An 18,772-nucleotide genomic window follows, 5' to 3' on the forward strand; every position below is an offset into this window, starting at 1 on the left:
CTAGTTTATTTTTAGTAAGAAAATTTAGGTATATGAGATTATTGAACTAGTTCAATTAATATAACTAGTTTATTTTTAGTAAATGCTTAGTTGAACTAGTTGAATTAATAGAACTAGTTTATTTTTAGTAAGAAAATTTAGGTATATGAGATTTGATGATCTAATTAAAATATTACTATATATAGCTACTTTATATATTTTAGTAAGTAAATTAATAGAAGTAGTTTGTTTTTAGTAAATTCCTAGTTGAATTAGTTGAATTAATAGAACTAGTTTATTTTAGTAAGAAAATATTGATAGAACAAGTTTATTTTTAGTAAATGCTTATTTGAATTAGTTGAATTAACACAACTAGTTGAATTAATAGAAGTAATTGAATTAGTTGAATTAATAGAATTAGTAAGTGTTTAATGTTTCACCTATATGAACATAGGAAATGTCGTCTGACGATGAAAAAGATTTCATTATGTGCGAATACTGTGAAGACTAGCGCGGCCTGTGCGACAGAAATTTCCTTATTGATGATAGGCGATTCAGAATAAAGCTGGATGAGACCTTCGAATTCGATACAGTAAGTCACAACGACAAGTCTTTTTTCGTAATTAACCATGACTTATATATGCTTTATTTTCTTCAACTTATAATTTTTAATTTTCACTATTCTACTAGCGTATTTCCTGCCATGCAAGAATTTTTGTCTTGGATAAGATAGGTTTCAGTGCTATGGAAACTATGGAGGTAAAGAGAGTTTACCAGAAAACCGAGCATGATTATACTTTCAACGTCAAAGTATACAATGCAGACACGTACACCTATTTTGAATGCAAAATTTGGCAAATACTATGCAACACTTATGCATTTGAGCCTGATATGGTTATCACCTTTGATATTCGTCCGGAAGATGATATTGAAGGTAATAGAGACATCTGGGTCGATGTGCACACACCTCCAGTTCTACCATTATGTGAGTTTCTCAACCATATTTATGTCTTTGATATTGTTTATTCAAAAATAGTTGACAACTAATTTCTATTGACAGCTTATTTCCATTCAAACAAACATGTCTGACGCTTGGTAGACAGGACCTACTACTGTCCCGGAGCTAAACTAAACTGCGAGGAGATAAGTCATTATGTTTCATGGCTTGAGGATCTTCATACTGTCAAGACAAATTTTCTTCCTGCACTTAAAAATGTTAGTACTCAAAACGTGCGACCAATAGTGATCGTATTGAACTACGGTCACATCTATTTAGGAATGATGGTAAGATTTTTACTATTTGTGCTCAGTGCATCTTTTGCATACATAATTGTTTTGCTAAACTTTCATTACTAAGTATATTAATTACTATACGATGTTCTTCAACAGGGACTCCCATTGACAGCTGTGCCTCAAGGGATGGAGACTAAAGATCGCATCTCAATTGTTAGCTTACGACCAAGATATCCTACATTGCACATGAGTGCATTCAAGATTTCTAAAAGCGATGAATGCTTAATAGTGATAGATTGGAGCAAAATTGTTTACGATCGCAGAGCAGTACTTGTTGGGGATCATTACAGAAATTAAAAAAATTCTATGCATCACCAAGATCAATCTATGTAGTAACTAGCAACGAGAGAGAAGGGAGTGCATCTTCATACCCTTGAAGATCGCGAGACAGAAGCGTTGCAAGAACGCGGATGAGGGAGTCGTACTCGAAGCGATTTAGATCGCGGTGGATTCCGATCTTAGCGCCGAACAACGGCACATCCGCGTTCAACACACGTGCAGCCCGGTGACGTCTCCCGTGCCTTGATCCAGCAAGGAGGAGGGAGAGGTTGAGGAAGAAGGCTCCAACAGCAGCATGACGGTGTGGTGGTGATGGAGTGGCAGTACTCCGGCAGGGCTTCGCCAAGCTCTTGCGGAGGAGGAGAGGTGTTGGGGAGGGGCTGCGCCTTGGATGTGGTGCTGCAGCCCTCCCCTCGCCCCTATATTTATAGGAGAAGGGGGAAGGGGGCCGGCCCCTCTAGATGGGATCTAGAGGGGGGCGGCGGCCAAGGGGGGAGGGGGCTTGCCCCCCAAGCAAGGGGAGGCGCCCCCCCCCTTAGGGTTCCCCCCAACCCTAGGCGCATGGGCCCTAGGGGGGTGGCGCCCAGCCCTCCAAGGGGCTGGTTCCCTTCCCTCTACAGCCCATGAGGCCCTCCGAGACAGGTGGCCCCTCTCGGTGGACCCCTGGAACCCCTCCGGTGGCCCCGGTACAATACCGGTAAGCCCCTGAATATTTCCGGTGACCGTATAACAACTTCCCATATTTAAATCTTCACCTCCGGACCATTCCGGAACTCCTCGTGACGTCCGGGATCTCATCCGGGACTCCGAACAACATTCGGTAATCACATACAAATCTTCCTAATAACCTTAGCGTCATCGAACCATAATTGTGTAGACCCTACGGGTTTGGGAATCACGCAGACATGACCGAGACAGCTCTCGGCCAATAACCAACAGCGGGATCTGGATACCCATGCTGGCTCCCACATGTTCCACGATGATCTCATCGGATGAACCACGATGTCGAGGATTCAAGTAATCCCGTATACAATTCCCTTTGTCAATCGGTACGTTACTTGCCCGAGATTCGATCATCGGTATCCCAATACCTCGTTCAATCTCGTTGCCGGCAAGTAACTTTACTCGTTCCATAATGCATTATCCCGTGACTAACACTTAGTCACATTGAGCTCATTATGATGATGCATTACTGAGTGGGCCCAGAGATACCTCTCCGTCATACGGAGTGACAAATTCCAGTCTCGATTCGTGCCAAGCCAACAGACACTTTCGGAGATACCTGCAGTGCACCTTTATAGTCAACCAGTTACATTGTGACGTTTGGTACACCCAAAGCACTCCTACGGTATCCGGGACATATTGTGGTCTATGTATTCACACATGTATCACGGTTTCCGGTTAATACAATTATAGCATGAACAATAGACAATTATCATGAATAAGGAAATATAATAATAACCATTTTATTATTGCCTCTAGGGCATATTTACAACAGTCTCCCACTTGCACTAGAGTCAATAATCTAGTTACACTGTGATGATTCAAACACCCATGGAGTTCTGGTGTTGATCATGTTATGCTCGCGGAAGAGGTTTACTCAACGGATCTGCGACATTCAGATCCGTATGCACTTTGCAAATATCTATGTCTCCATCTTGAACATTTTCACGAATGGAGTTGAAGCGACGCTTGATGTGCCTGGTCTTCTTGTGAAACCTAGGCTCCTTGGCAAGGGCAATAGCTCTAGTGTTGTCACAGAAGAGAGTCATCGGCCCCGATGCATTGGGAATTACTCCTAGGTCGGTAATGAACTCCTTCATCCAGATTGCTTCATGTGCTGCCTCCGAGGTTGCCATGTACTCCGCTTCACATGTAGATCCCGCCACGACGCTTTGCTTGCTGCTGCACCAGCTTACTGCCCCTCCATTCAAAATATACACGTATCTGGTTTGTGACTTGGAGTCATCCAGATCTGTGTCGAAGAAAGCATCAATGTAACCCTTTACGACAAGCTCTTCATCACCTCCATAAACTAGAAACATATCCTTAGTCCTTTTCAGGTACTTTAGGATATTCTTGACCACTGTCCAGTGTTCCATGCCGGGATTACTTTGGTATCTTGCTACCAAACTTACGGCCAGGTTTACATCAGGTCTGGTACACAGCATGGCATACATAATAGACCCTATGGCCAAGGCATAGGGGATGACACTCATTTTTTCTTTATCTTCTGCCATGGTCGGGGATTGAGCCGAGCTCAATTTCACACCTTGCAACACAGGCAAGAACCCCTTCTTGGACTTATCCATATTGAACTTCTTCAATATCTTATCAAGGTATGTGCTTCGTGAAAGACCTATGAGGCGTCTCGATCTATCTCTATAGATCTTGATGCCTAGTATATAAGTAGCTTCTCCAAGGTCCTTCATTGAAAAACACTTATTCAAGTAGGCCTTTATGTTGTCTAAAAATTCTATATCATTTCCCATAAAAAGTATGTCATCCATATATAATATGAGAAATGCTACAGAGCTCCCACTCACTCTCTTGTAAACGCGGGCTTCTCCATAAGTCTGCATAAACCCAAATGCTTTGATTATTTCATCAAAGCAAATGTTCCAACTGCAAGATGCTTGCACCAGCCCATAGATGGATCGCTGGAGCTTGCATACCTTGTTAGCATTCTTAGGATCGACAAAACCTTCCTGCTGCATCATATACAATTCTTCCTTAAGATAGCCGTTAAGGAATGCCGTTTTGACGTCCATTTGCCATATCTCATAATCATAGTATGCGGCAATTGCTAACATGATTCGGACGGACTTCAGCTTCGCTATGGGAGAGAAAGTATCATCGTAGTCATCCCCTTGAACTTGTCGATAACCCTTAGCGACAAGTCGAGCTTTATATATGGTAACATTACCATCCATGTTCGTCTTCTTCTTAAAGATCCATTTATTTTCTATCGCTCGCCGATCATCGGGCAAGTCTGTCAAAGTCCATACTTTGTTTTCATACATGGATCCTATCTCGGATTGCATGGCTTCAAGCCATTTGTTGGAGTCTGGGCCCGCCATCGCTTCTTCATAGCTCGAAGGTTCACCATTGTCTAACAACATCATTTCCAGGACAGGATTGCCATACCATTCTGGTGTGGAACTGTTGGGGAACGTAGTACTTTCAAAAAATTCCTACGCACACGCAAGATCATGGTGATGCATAGCAACGAGAGGGGAGAGTATGTCCACGTACCCTCGTAGACTGAAAGCGGAAGCGTTATGACAACGCGGTTGATGTAGTCGTACGTCTTCACGATCCGACCGATCCAAGCACCGAATGTACGGCACCTCCGAGTTCAGCACACGTTCAACTCGACGACGATCCCCGGACTCCGATCCAACAGGGTGTCGGGGATGAGTTCCGTCAGCACGACGGCGTGGTGACGATGATGATGTTCTACCGACGCAGGGCTTCGCCTAAGCACCGCAACGATATGACCAAGGTGGAATATGGTGGAGGGGGGCACCACGCACTGCTAAGGAACGATCACGAAGATCAACTTGTGTGTTCTCGGGTGCCCCCCTGCCCCCGTATATAAAGGATCAAGGGGGGGAGGCCGGCCGGCCCTTGGGGCGCTCCAAGGAGGGGGGAAGTCCTCCTCCTAGTAGGAGTAGGACTCCCCTTTCCTAGTCCAACTAGGAAGGGGGAAGGGGGAAGGAAAGAGGGGGAGAGGGAGAGGGAAAGAGGGGCCGCGCCCCCTTCCCTTAGTCCAATTCGGACTCCTCATGGGAGGGGGCGCGCCACCTCCTGGGCTGCTGCCCTCTCTCTCCCCTTAGGCCCACTAAGGCCCAATACTTCCCCGGTGGGTTCCGGTAACCCTTCCGGCACTCCGGTTTTCTCCGAAATCACCCGGAACACTTCCGGTGTCCGAATATAGTCGTCCAATATATCAATCTTTATGTCTCGACCATTTCGAGACTCCTTGTCATGTCCGTGATCATATCCGGCGCTCCGAACAACTTTCGGTACATCAAAAAATAAAAACTCATAATGAAACTGTCATCATAACTTTAAGCGTGCGGACCCTACGGGTTCGAGAACTATGTAGACATGACCTAGAACTGTTTCCGGCCAATAACCAATAGCGGAACCTGGATGCTCATATTGGCTCCCACATATTCTACGAAGATCTTTATCGGTCAGACCGCATAACGACATACGTTGTTCCCTTTGTCATCGGTATGTTACTTGCCCGAGATTCGATCATTGGTATCTCAATACCTAGTTCAATCTTGTTACCGGTAAGTCTCTTTACTCGTTCCGTAATACATCATCTCACAACTAACTCATTAGTTGTAATGGTTGCAAGGCTTAAGTGATGTGCATTACCGAGAGGGCCCAGAGATACCTCTCCGACAATCGGAGTGACAAATCCTAATCTCGAAATACGCCAACCCAACAAGTACCTTCGGAGACACCTGTAGAGCACCTTTATAATCACCCAGTTACGTTGTGACGTTTGGTAGCACACAAAGTGTTCCTCCGGTAAACGGGAGTTGCATAATCTCATAGTCATAGGAACATATATAAGTCATGAAGAAAGCAATAGCAGAAAACTAAACGATCAAGTGCTAAGCTAACGGAATGGGTCAAGTCAATCACATCATTCTCCTAATGATGTGATCCTGTTAATCAAATGACAACACATGTCTATGGTCAGGAAACATAACCATCTTTGATCAACGAGCTAGTCAAGTAGAGGCATACTAGTGACACTCTTTTTGTCTATGTATTCACACAAGTATTATGTTTCCGGTTAATACAATTCTAGCATGAATAATAAACATTTATCATGATATAAGGAAATAAATAATAACTTATTTATTGCCTCTAGGGCATATTTCCTTTAGTCTCCCACTTGCACTAGAGTCAATAATCTAGATTACACAGTAATGATTCTAACACCCATGGAGTCTTGGTGTTGATCTTGTTTTGCTCGTGGAAGAGGCTTAGTCAACAGGTCTACAACATTCAGATCCGTATGTATCTTGCAAATTTCAATGTCTCCCACCTGGACTAGATCCGGGATGGAATTGAAGCGTCTCTTGATGTGCTTGGTTCTCTTGTGAAATCTGGATTCCTTCGCTAAGGCAATTGCTCCAGTATTGTCACAAAAGATTTTCATTGGACCCGATGCACTAGGTATGACACCTAGGTCGGATATGAACTCCTTCATCCAGACTCCTTCATTTGCTGCTTCCGAAGCAGCTATGTACTCCGCTTCACACGTAGATCCCGCCACGTTGCTTTGTTTAGAACTGCACCATCTGACAGCTCCACCGTTCAATGTAAACACGTATCCGGTTTGCGATTTAGAATCGTCCGGATCAGTGTCAAAGCTTTCATCAACGTAACCATTTACGATGAGCTTTTTGTCACCTCCATATACGAGAAACATATCCTTAGTCCTTTTCAAGTATTTTAGGATGTTCTTGACCGCTGTCCAGTGAACCACTCCTGGATTACTTTGGTACCTCCCTGCTAGACTTATAGCAAGGCACACATTAGGTCTGGTACACAACATTGCATACATGATAGAGCCTATGGCTGAAGCATAGGGAACATCTTTCATCTTCTCTCTATCTTCTGCAGTGGTCGGGCTTTGAGTCTTACTCAACTTCACACATTGTAACACAGGAAAGAACCCTTTCTTTGCTTGATCCATTTTGAACTTCTTCAAAACTTTGTCAAGGTATGTGCTTTGTGAAAGTCCAATTAAGAGTCTTGATCTATCTCTATAGATCTTAATGCCCAATATGTAAGCAGCTTCACCGAGGTCTTTCATTAGAAAACTCTTATTCAAGTATCCTTTTATGCTATCCAGAAATTCTATATCATTTCCGATCAGCAATATGTCATCTACATATAGTATCAGAAATGCTACAAAGCTCCTACTCACTTTCTTGTAAATACAGGCTTCTCCAAAAGTCTGTATAAAACCAAATGCTTTGATCACACTATGAAAGCATTTATTCCAACTCCGAGAGGCTTGCACCAGTCCATAAATGGATCGCTGGAGCTTGCACACTTTGTTAGCTCCCTTTGGATCGACAAAACCTTCCGGTTGCATCATATACAACTCTTCTTCCAGAAAACCATTCAGGAATGCCGTTTTGACATCCATCTGCCATATTTCATAATCATAAAATGCGGCAACTGCTAACATGATTCGGACAGACTTAAGCATCACTACGGGTGAGAAGGTCTCATCGTAGTCAACCCCTTGGACTTGTCGAAAACCTTTCGCGACAAGTCGAGCTTTGTAGACAGTAACATTACTGTCAGCGTTAGTCTTCTTCTTGAAGATCCATTTATTTTCAATTGCTTTCCATCATTGGGCAAGTCAACCAAAGTCCACACTTTGTTCTCATACATGGATCCCATCTCAGATTTCATGTCCTCAAGCCATTTTTTGGAATCTGGGCTCACCATCGCTTCTTCATAGTTCGTAGGTTGATCATGGTCTAGTAACATGACTTCCAGAACAGGAATACCATACCACTCTGGTGCGGATTTTATTCTGGTTGATCTACGAGGTTCAGTAACAACTTGATCTGAAGTTTCATGATCATCATCATTAACTTCCTCACTAATTGGTGTAGGTGTCACAGGAACAGATTTCTGTGATGAGCTACTTTCCAATAAGGGAGCAGGTACAGTTACCTCATCAAGTTCTACTTTCCTCCCACTCACTTCTTTCGAGAGAAACTCCTTCTCCAGAAAATTTCTGAACTTGGCTACAAACGTTTTGCCTTCGGATCTGTGATAGAAGGTGTACCCAATGGTCTCCTTTGGGTATCCTATGAAGGCACATTTCTCTGATTTGGGTTCGAGCTTATCAGGTTGAAGCTTTTTCACATAAGCATTGCAGCCCCAAACTTTCAGAAATGACAACTTTGGTTTCTTGCCAAACCACAGTTCATAAGGCGTCGTCTCAATGGATTTTGATGGTGCCCTATTTAGAGTAAATGCGGCCGTCTCTAAAGCATAATCCCAAAATGACAGCGGTAAATCTGTAAGAGACATCATAGATCGCACCATATCTAGTAAAGTACGAATACGACGTTCGGACACACCATTATGGTGTGGTGTTCCGGGTGGTGTTAGTTGCGAAACTATTCCGCATTGTTTCAAATGTAGACCAAACTCGTAACTCAAATATTCTCCTACACGATCAGATCATAGAAACTTTATTTTCTTGTTACGATGATTTTCAACTTCACTCTGAAATTCTTTTAACTTTTCAAATGTTTCAGACTTATGCTTCATTAAGTAGATATACCCATATATGCTCAAATCATCTGTGGAGGTGAGAAAATAACGAGATCCGCCATGAGCCTCAACATTCATCGGACCACATACATTTGTATGTATGATCTCCAATAAATCAGTTGCTCTCTCCATAGTACCGGAGAACGGTGTTTTAGTCATCTTGCCCATGAGGCATGGTTCGCAAGTACCAAGTGATTCATAATCAAGTGGTTCCAAAAGTCCATCAACATGGAGTTTCTTCATGTGCTTTACACCGATATGACCTAAACGGCAGTGCCACAAATAAGTTGCACTATCATTATCAACTCTGCATCTTTTGGCTTCAACATTATGAATATGTGTATCACTACTATCGAGATTCAATAAAAATAGACCACTCTTCAAGGGTGCATGACCATAAAAGATATTACTCATATAAATAGAACAACCATTATTCTCTGATTTAAATGAATAACCATCTCACATCAAACAAGATCCAGATATAATGTTCATGCTCAACGCTGGCACCAAATAACAATTATTTAGGTCTAAAACTAATCCCGAAGGTAGATGTAGAGGTAGCGTGCCGACTGCGATCACATCGACTTTGGAACCATTTCCCACATGCATCGTCACCTCGTCCTTAGCTAATCTTCGCTTAATCCGTAGTCCCTGTTTCGAGTTGCAAATATTAGCAACAAAACAAGTATCAAATACCCAGGTGCTACTGCGAGCATTAGTAAGGTACACATCAATAACATGTATATCACATATACCTTTGTTCACCTTGTCATCCTTTTTATCCGCCAAATACTTGGGGCAGTTCCGCTTCCAGTGACCAGTCTGCTTGCAGTAGAAGCACTCAGTTTCAGGCTTAGGTCCAGACTTGGGTTTCTTCTCCTGAGCAGCAACTTGTTTGTTGTTCTTCTTGAAGTTTCCCTTCTTCTTCCCTTTGCCCTTTTTTTTGAAACTAGTGGTCTTGTTAACCATCAACACTTGATGCTCCTTCTTGATTTCTACCTCCGCAGCTTTTAGCATCGCGAAGAGCTTGGGAATAGTCTTTTCCATCCCTTGCATATTATAGTTCATCACAAAGCTCTTGCAGCTTGGTGGCAGTGATTGGAGAATTCTGTCAATGACGCTATCATCTGGAAGATTAACTCCCAGTTGAATCAAGTGATTATTATACCCAGACATTTTGAGTATATGCTCACTGAGAGAACTATTCTCCTCCATCTTGCAGCTGTAGAACTTATTGGAGACTTCATATCTCTCAATCCGGGCATTTGCTTGAAATATTAACTTCAACTCCTGGAACATCTCATATGCTCCATGTGTTGGGGAACGTAGCAGAAATTCAAAATTTTCCTACGAGTCACCAAGATCCATCTATGGAGAAACCAGCAACGAGGGGAAGGAGAGTGCATCTACATACCCTTGTAGATCGCTAAGCGGAAGCGTTCAAGAGAATGGGGTTGAAGGAGTCGTACTCGTCGTGATCCAAATCACCGGAGATCCTAGTGCCGAACAGACGGCACCTCCGCGTTCAACACACGTACAGCCCGGTGACATCTCCCATGCCTTGATCCAGCAAGGAGAGAGGGAGAGGTTGAGGAAGACTCCATCCAACAGCAGCACAACGGCGTGGTGGTGATGGAGGAGCGTGGCAATCCTGCAGGGCTTCGCCAAGCACCGCGGGAGAGGAGGAGAAAGAGAGGTAAGGCTGCGCCAACAGGAGAAGAACTTCGTGTGTTGGGCTGCCCCTTAGCTTCCACTATATATAGGGGGAGAGCGAGGGCTGCGCCCCCACCTAGGGTTCCCTCCCTAGGGGTGGCGGCAGCCCCAAACCCATCTAGGGTGCGGCCAAGGGGGGAGAGGGGGGAAACTTGCCCCCCAAGAAAGGTGGAAGCGCCCCTCCCCAAACCCTAGGCGCCTTGGGCCCTTGTGGGGGGGCACACCAGCCCACCTGGGGCTGGTCCCCTCCCACACTTGGCCCATGCAGCCCTCTGGGGATGGTGGCCCCACTTGGTGGACCCCCGGGACCCTCCCGGTGGTCCCGGTACGTTACCGATAAAACCCGAAACTTTTTCGGTGACCAAAACAGGACTTCCCATATATTAATCTTTACCTCCGGACCATTCCGGAACTCCTCGTGACGTCCGGGATCTCATCCGGGACTCCGAACAACATTCGGTAACCACATACAAACTTCCTTTATAACCCTAGCGTCATCGAACCTTAAGTGTGTAGACCCTATGGGTTCGGGAACCATGCAGACATGACCGAGACGTTCTCCAGTCAATAACCAACAAAGGGATCTGGATACCCATGTTGGCTCCCACATGTTCCACGATGATCTCATCGGATGAACCACGATGTCAAGGACTCAATCGATCAATCCCGTATACAATTGCCTTTGTCCAGCGGTATTGTACTTGCCCGAGATTCGATCATCGGTATCCCGATACCTTGTTCAGTCTCGTTACCGGCAAGTCTCTTTACTCGTTCCGTAATACATCATCCCGTGATCAACCCCTTGGTCACATTGTGCACATTATGATGATGATGTCCTATCGAGTGGGCCCAGAGATACCTCTCCGTCAACCAGAGTGAAAAATCCCAGTCTCGATTCGTGCCAACCCAACAGACACTTTCGGAGATACCTGTAGTGCACCTTTATAGCCACCCAGTTACATTGTGACATTTGGTACACCCAAAGAATTCCTACGGTATTCGGGAGTTGCACAATCTCATGGTCTAAGGAAATGATACTTGACATTAGAAAAGCTTTAGCATACGAACTACACGATCTTTGTGCTAGGCTTAGGATTGGGTCTTGTCCATCACATCATTCTCCTAATGATGTGATCCCGTTATCAATGACATCCAATGTCCATGGTCATGAAACCATAACCATCTATTGATCAACGAGCTAGTCAATTAGAGGCTTACTAGGGACATGGTCTTGTCTATGTACCCACACATGTATCTGAGTTTCCTATCAATACAATTATAGCATGGATAATAAACGATTATCATGAACAAGGAAATATAATAATAACTAATTTATTGTTGCCTCTAGGGCATATTTCCAACAGTCTCCCATTTGCACTAGAGTCAATAATCTAGTTCACATCACCATGTGATTAACACTGATAGGTCACATCGCCATGTGACCAACATCCAAAGAGTTTACTAGTGTCACTAAACTAGTTCACATCACCATGTGATTAAGACTCAATGAGTTTTGGGGTTTGATCATGTTTTGCTTGTGAGAGAGGTTTTAGTCAACGGGTCTGCAATATTCAGATCCGTTTTTACTTCGCAAATCTCTATGTCATATTTTAAATGCTGCTTCCACGCTCCACTTGGAGCTATTCCAAATGGTTGCTCCACTATACGTATCCGGTTTGCTACTCAGAGTCACTCGGATATGTGTTAAAGCTTGCATCGACGTAACCCTTTATGCCGAACTCTTTATCACCTCCATAATCGAGAAACATGTCCTTATTTACTCCAAGGACAATTTTGACCGTCGTCCAATGATCCAATCCGGGATCATTCTTGTACCCCTTGACTGACTCATGGAAAGGCACACTTCCGGTGCGGTACACAGCGTAGCATACTATAGAGCCTACGTCTGAAACATAGGGGACGACCTTCGTCCTTTGTCTCTCTTCTGCCGTGGTCGAGCTTTAACTCTTAACTTCATACCTTACAACTCAGGCAAGAATTCCTTCTTGACTGATCCATCTTGAACACCTTCAAGATCATGTCAAGGTATGTGCTCATTTGAAAGTACCATTTAGCGTTTTTGATCTATCCTCGTCGATCTTGATGCTCAATGTTGAAGCAGCTTTATTCCAGGTTTTCTATTGAAAAACACCTTTCAAATAACCCTATATGCTTTCCATAAATTCTACATCATTTCTGATCAACAATATGTCAACAACATATATTCATCAGAAATTCTATAGTGCTCCCACTCACTTCTTTGGAAATACAAGTTTCTCATAAACTTTGTATAAACCCAAAATCTTTGATCATCTCATCAAAGCGTACATTCCAACTCCGAGATGCTTACTCCAGTCCTTAGAAGGATTGCTGGAGCCAACATACCTTTTAGCATCCTTAGGATCGACAAAACCTTTCTGATTGTATCACATACAACCTTTCCTTACGAAGACTGGTAAGGAAACTCATTTTGACATCCATCTGCCAGATTTCATAAATGCAGCTAATACTAACATGATTTCGACGGACTTAAGCATTGCTACAGATGAGAAAATCTCATCATAGTCAACTCCTTGAACTTGTGAAAAACTCTTCGCCACAAATCGAGCTTCATAGACGGTGACATTACCATCCACGTCCGTCTTCTTCTTAAAGATCCATTTATCTCAATGGTTTGCCGATCATCGGGAAAGTCCACCAAAGTCCATGCTTTGTTCTGATACATGGATCCTATCTCGGATTTCATGGCTTCTAACCATTTGTTGGAATATGGGCCCACCATTGCTTCTCCATAGCTCGTAGGTTCATTGTTGTCTAGCTACATGACCTTCAAGACAGGATTACTGCACCACTATGAATTAGTACGCATCCTTGTCACCCTACGAGGTACGGTAGTGACTTGATCCGAAGTTTCATGATCACTATCATAAGCTTCTACTTCAATTGGTGTAGGTGTCACATGAACAACTTCATGTGCCCTGCTACACACTGGTTGAAGTGATGGTTCAGTAACCTCATCAAGTCTCCACCATCCTCCCACTCAATTCTTTCGAGAGAAACTTTTCCTCGAGAAAGGACCCGATTCAAGAAACAATCCCTATTGCTTTCGGATCTGAATTAGGAGGAATACCCAACTGTTTTGGGTGTCCTATGAAGATGCATTTTATCCGCTTTGGGTTCGAGCTTATCAACCTGAAACTTTTTCACATAAGCTTCGCAGCCCCAAACTTTTAAGAAATGACAACTTAGGTTTCTCCAAACCATAGTTCAAACGGTGTCGTCTCAACGGAATTACGTGGTGCCCTATTAAAGTGAGTGCGGTTGTCTCTAATGCCTAACCCATGAACGATAGTGGTAATTTGATAAGAGACATCATGGTACGCACCATATCCAATAGGGTGCAACTATGATTTTCGGACACACCATCACACTATGGTGTTCCAGGCGGTATTAATTGTGAAACAATTTCCACAATGTCTTAATTGCATGCCAAAGCTCGTAACTCGGATACTCATCTCTATGATCATATCATAGACATTTTATCCTCTTGTCACAATGATCTTCAACTTCACTCTGAAATTACTTGAACCATTCAATAATTCGGACTTTGTGTTTCATCAAGTAAATATACTCAACATATACTCGAATCATCTGTGAAGTAAGAACATAACGATATTCACTGCATGCCTCAGCACTCATTGGACTGCACACATCAAAATGTGTTACTTCCAACAAGTTGCTATCTTGTTCCATCTTACTGAAAACGAGGCTCTTCAGTCATCTTGCCCATGTGGTATGATTTGCATATCTCAAGTGATTCAAAATCAAGTGAGTCCAAACGGTCCATTTGCATGGAGTTTCTTCATGCATATACACCAACAGACATGGTTCGCATGTCTCAAACATTTCAAAAACGAGTGAGTCCAAAGATCCATCAACATGGAGCTTCTTCATGCATTTTATACTAATATGACTTACATGGCAGTGCCACAAGTAAGTGGTACTATCATTATTATCTTATATCTTTTGGCATGAAAATGTGTATCACTACGATCGAGATTCAATAAACCATTCTTTTAGGTGCAAGACCATTGAAGGTATTATTCAAATAAACAGAGTAACCATTATTCTCCTTAAATGAATAACCGTATTGCGATAGACATAATCCAATCATGTCTATGCTCAACGAAACACCAAATAACAATTATTTAGGTTTAACACCAATCTCGATGGTAGAGGGAGCGTGCGATGCTTGATCACATCAACCTTGGAAACACTTCCAACACATATCGTCAGCTCACCTTTAGCTAGTCTCCGTTTATTCCGTAGCTTTTATTTCGGGTTACTAACACTTAGCAACCAAACCAGTATCTAATACCCTGGTGCTACTAGGAGTACTAGTAAAGTACACATTAACATAATTTATATCCAATATACTTCCATTGACCTTGCTTGCCTTCTTATCTACTAAGTATCTAGGGTGGTTCTGCTTTAGTGTCCGTTCCTCTCATTACAGAAGCACTTAGTCTCGGGTTTGGGTTCAACCTTGGGTTTTCACTAGAGCAGCAACTGTTTTGTCGTTTCATGAAGTATCCCTTCTTGCCCTTGCCCATCTTGAAACTAGTGGTTTTACCAACCATCAACAATTGATGCTCCTTCTTGATTTCTACTTTCGCGGTGTCAAACATCGCGAATATCTCAAGGATCATCATATCTATCCCTGATATGTTATAGTTCATCATGAAGCTCTAGCAGCTTGGTGGCAACGACTTTGGAGAAACATCACTATCTCATCTTGAAGATCAACTCCCACTTGATTCAAGTGATTTTTGTACTCAGACAATCTGAGCACAAGCTCAACGATTGAGCTTTTCTCCCTTATTTTGCAGCCTAAGAAAATCGTCGGAGGTCTTATACCTCTTAACGTGGGCACGAGCCTGAAATCCCAATTTCAGCCCTCGAAACATCTCATATGTTCCATGACGTTTTGAAATCATATTTGGTGCCTCAACTCTAAACCATCTAACTGAACTATCACGTAGTTATCAAAACGTGTATGTCAGATGTTCGCAACATCCACAGACGACGTTCGAGGTTCAGCACACTGAGCGGTGCATTAAGGACATAAGCCTTCTACGAAGCAACAAGGACAATCCTCAGTTTACGGACCTAGTCCGCATAATCGCTACTATCAACTTTCAACTAAATTTTCTCTAGGAACATATATAAACAGTAGAACTAAAGCGCGAGCTACGACATAATTTGCAAGAATCTTTTGACTATGTTCAGGATAATTACGTTCATCTTATGAACTCCCACTCAGATAGACATCCCTCTAGTCATCTAAGTGATTACATGATCCGAGTCAACTAGGCCGTGTCCGATCATCACGTGAGACGGACTAGTCATCATCGGTGAACATCTTCATGTTGATCATATCTACTATACGACTCATGCTCGACCTTTCGGTCTCTTGTGTTCCGAGGCCATGTCTGTACATGCTAGGCTCGTCAAGTTAACCTAAGTGTTTCGCGTGTGTAAATCTGGCTTACACCCGTTGTATGTGAATGTTAGAATCTATCACACCCGATCATCACGTGGTGCTTCGAAACAACGAACTTTCGCAACGGTGCACAGTTAGGGGGAACACTTTCTTGAAATTTTAATGAGGGATCATCTTATTTACTACCGTCGTTCGAAGCAAATAAGATGCATAAACATGATAAACATCACATGCAATCAAAATAGTGACATGATATGGCCAATATCATTTTGCTCCTTTTGATCTCTATCTTCGGGGCTCCATGATCATCATCGTCACCGGCATGACACCATGATCTCCATCATCGTGTCTCCATGAAGTTGTCTCGCCAACTCATTACTTCTACTATATGGCTACCGGTTAGCAATAAAGTAAAGTAATTACATGGCGTTGTTCAATGACACGCAGGTCATACAATAAATAAAGACAACTTCTATGGCTCCTGCCGGTTGTCATACTCATCGACATGCAAGTCGTGATTCCTATTACAAGAACATGATCAATCTCATACATCACATATCATTCATCACAGTCTTTTTTGGCCATATCACATCACATAGCATACTCTGCAAAAACAAGTTAGACGTCCTCTAATTGTTGTTTGCATGTTTTACGTGGCTGCTATGGGTTTCTAGCAAGAACGTTTCTTACCTACGCAAAAACCACAACGTGATATGTCAATTGCTATTTACCCTTCATAAGGACCCTTTTCATCGAATCCGATCTGACTAAAGTGGGAGAGACTGGCACCCGCTAGCCACCTTATGCAACAAGTGCATGTCAGTCGGTGGAACCTGTCTCACGTAAGTGTACGTGTAAGGTCGGTCTGGGCCGCTTCATCCCACAATGCCGCCAAATCAAGATTGGACTAGTAACGATAAGCATATTGAAAAAAATCAATGCCCACAACTACTTTGTGTTCTACTCGTGCAAAGAATCTATGCAATAGACCTAGCACTGATACCACTGTTGGGGAACGTAGAAGAAATTCAAAATTTTCCTACGAGTCACCAAGATCCATCTATGGAGAAACCAGCAATGAGGGGAAGGAGAGTGCATCTACATACCCTTGTAGATTGCTAAGCGGAAGCGTTCAAGAGAATGGGGTTGAAGGAGTCGTACTCGTCATGATCCAAATCACCGGAGATCCTAGTGCCGAACGGACGACACCTCCACGTTCAACACACGTACAGCCCGGTGACGTCTCCCGTGCCTTGATCCAGTAAGGAGAGAGGGAGAGGTTGAGAAAGACTCCATCCAACAGCAGCACAATGGCGTGGTGGTGATGGAGGAGCGTGGCAATCCTGTAGGGCTTCGCCAAGCACCGCGGGAGAGGAGGAGAAAGATAGGTAGGGATGCGCCAACAGGAGAAGAACTTCGTGTGTTGAGCTGCCCCTTTGCCTCCACTATATATAGGGGGAGAGGGAGGGCTGCGCCCCCACCTAGGGTTCCCTCTCTAGGGGTGGTGGCAGCCCCAATCCCATCTAGGGTGCGGCCAAGGGGGGAGAGGGGGGAAACTTGCCCCCCAAGAAAGGTGGAAGCACCCCTCCCCAAACCCTAGGCGCCTTGGGCCCTTGTGGGGGGGGGGGGGCACACCAGCCCACCTGGGGCTGGTCCCCTCCCACACTTGTCCCATGCAGCCCTCCGGGGATGGTGGCCCCACTTGGTGGACCCCCGAGACCCTCCCGATGGTCCCGGTACGTTACCGATAAAACCCGAAACTTTTCCGGTGACCAAAACAGGACTTCCCATATATAAATCTTTACCTCCGGACCATTCCGCAACTCCTCGTGACGTTTGGGATCTCATCCAGGACTCTGAACAACATTCGGTAACCACATACAAACTTCATTTATAACCCTAGCGTCATCGAACCTTAAGTGTGTAGACCCTATGGGTTCGGGAACCATGCAGACATGACCGAGACGTTCTCCGGTCAATAACCAACAGCGGGATCTGGATACCCATGTTGGTTCCCACATGTTCCACGATGATCTCATCGGATGAACCACGATGTCAAGGACTCAATCAATCAATCCCGTATACAATTCCCTTTGTCCAGCGGTATTGTACTTGCTCGAGATTCGATCGTCGGTATCCCGATACCTTGTTCAATCTCGTTACCGGCAAGTCTCTTTACTCGTTCTGTAACACATCATCCCGTGATCAACCCCTTGGTCACATTGTGCACATTATGATGATGATGTCCTATCGAGTGGGCCCAGAGATACCTCTTCGTCAACCGGAGTGACAAATCCCAGTCTCGATTCGTGCCAACCCAATAGACACTTTCGAAGATACCTGTAGTGCACCTTTATAGCCACCAAGTTACGTTGTGACGTTTGGTACACCCAAAGCATTCCTACGGTATCCGGGAGTTGCACAATCTCATGGTCTAAGGAAATGATACTTGACATTAGAAAAGCTTTAGCATACGAACTACACGATCTTTGTGCTAGGCTTAGGATTGGGTCTTGTCCATCACATCATTCTCCTAATGATGTGATCCCATTATCAACGACATCCAATGTCCATGGTAAGGAAACCGTAACCATCTATTGATCAACGAGCTAGTCAATTAGAGGCTTACTAGGGACATGGTGTTGTCTATGTACCCACACATGTATCTGA

The sequence above is a fragment of the Triticum dicoccoides genome, chromosome 5B (assembly GCF_002162155.2).
Source record: "Triticum dicoccoides isolate Atlit2015 ecotype Zavitan chromosome 5B, WEW_v2.0, whole genome shotgun sequence".
NCBI classification, from domain to species: domain Eukaryota; kingdom Viridiplantae; phylum Streptophyta; class Magnoliopsida; order Poales; family Poaceae; genus Triticum; species Triticum dicoccoides.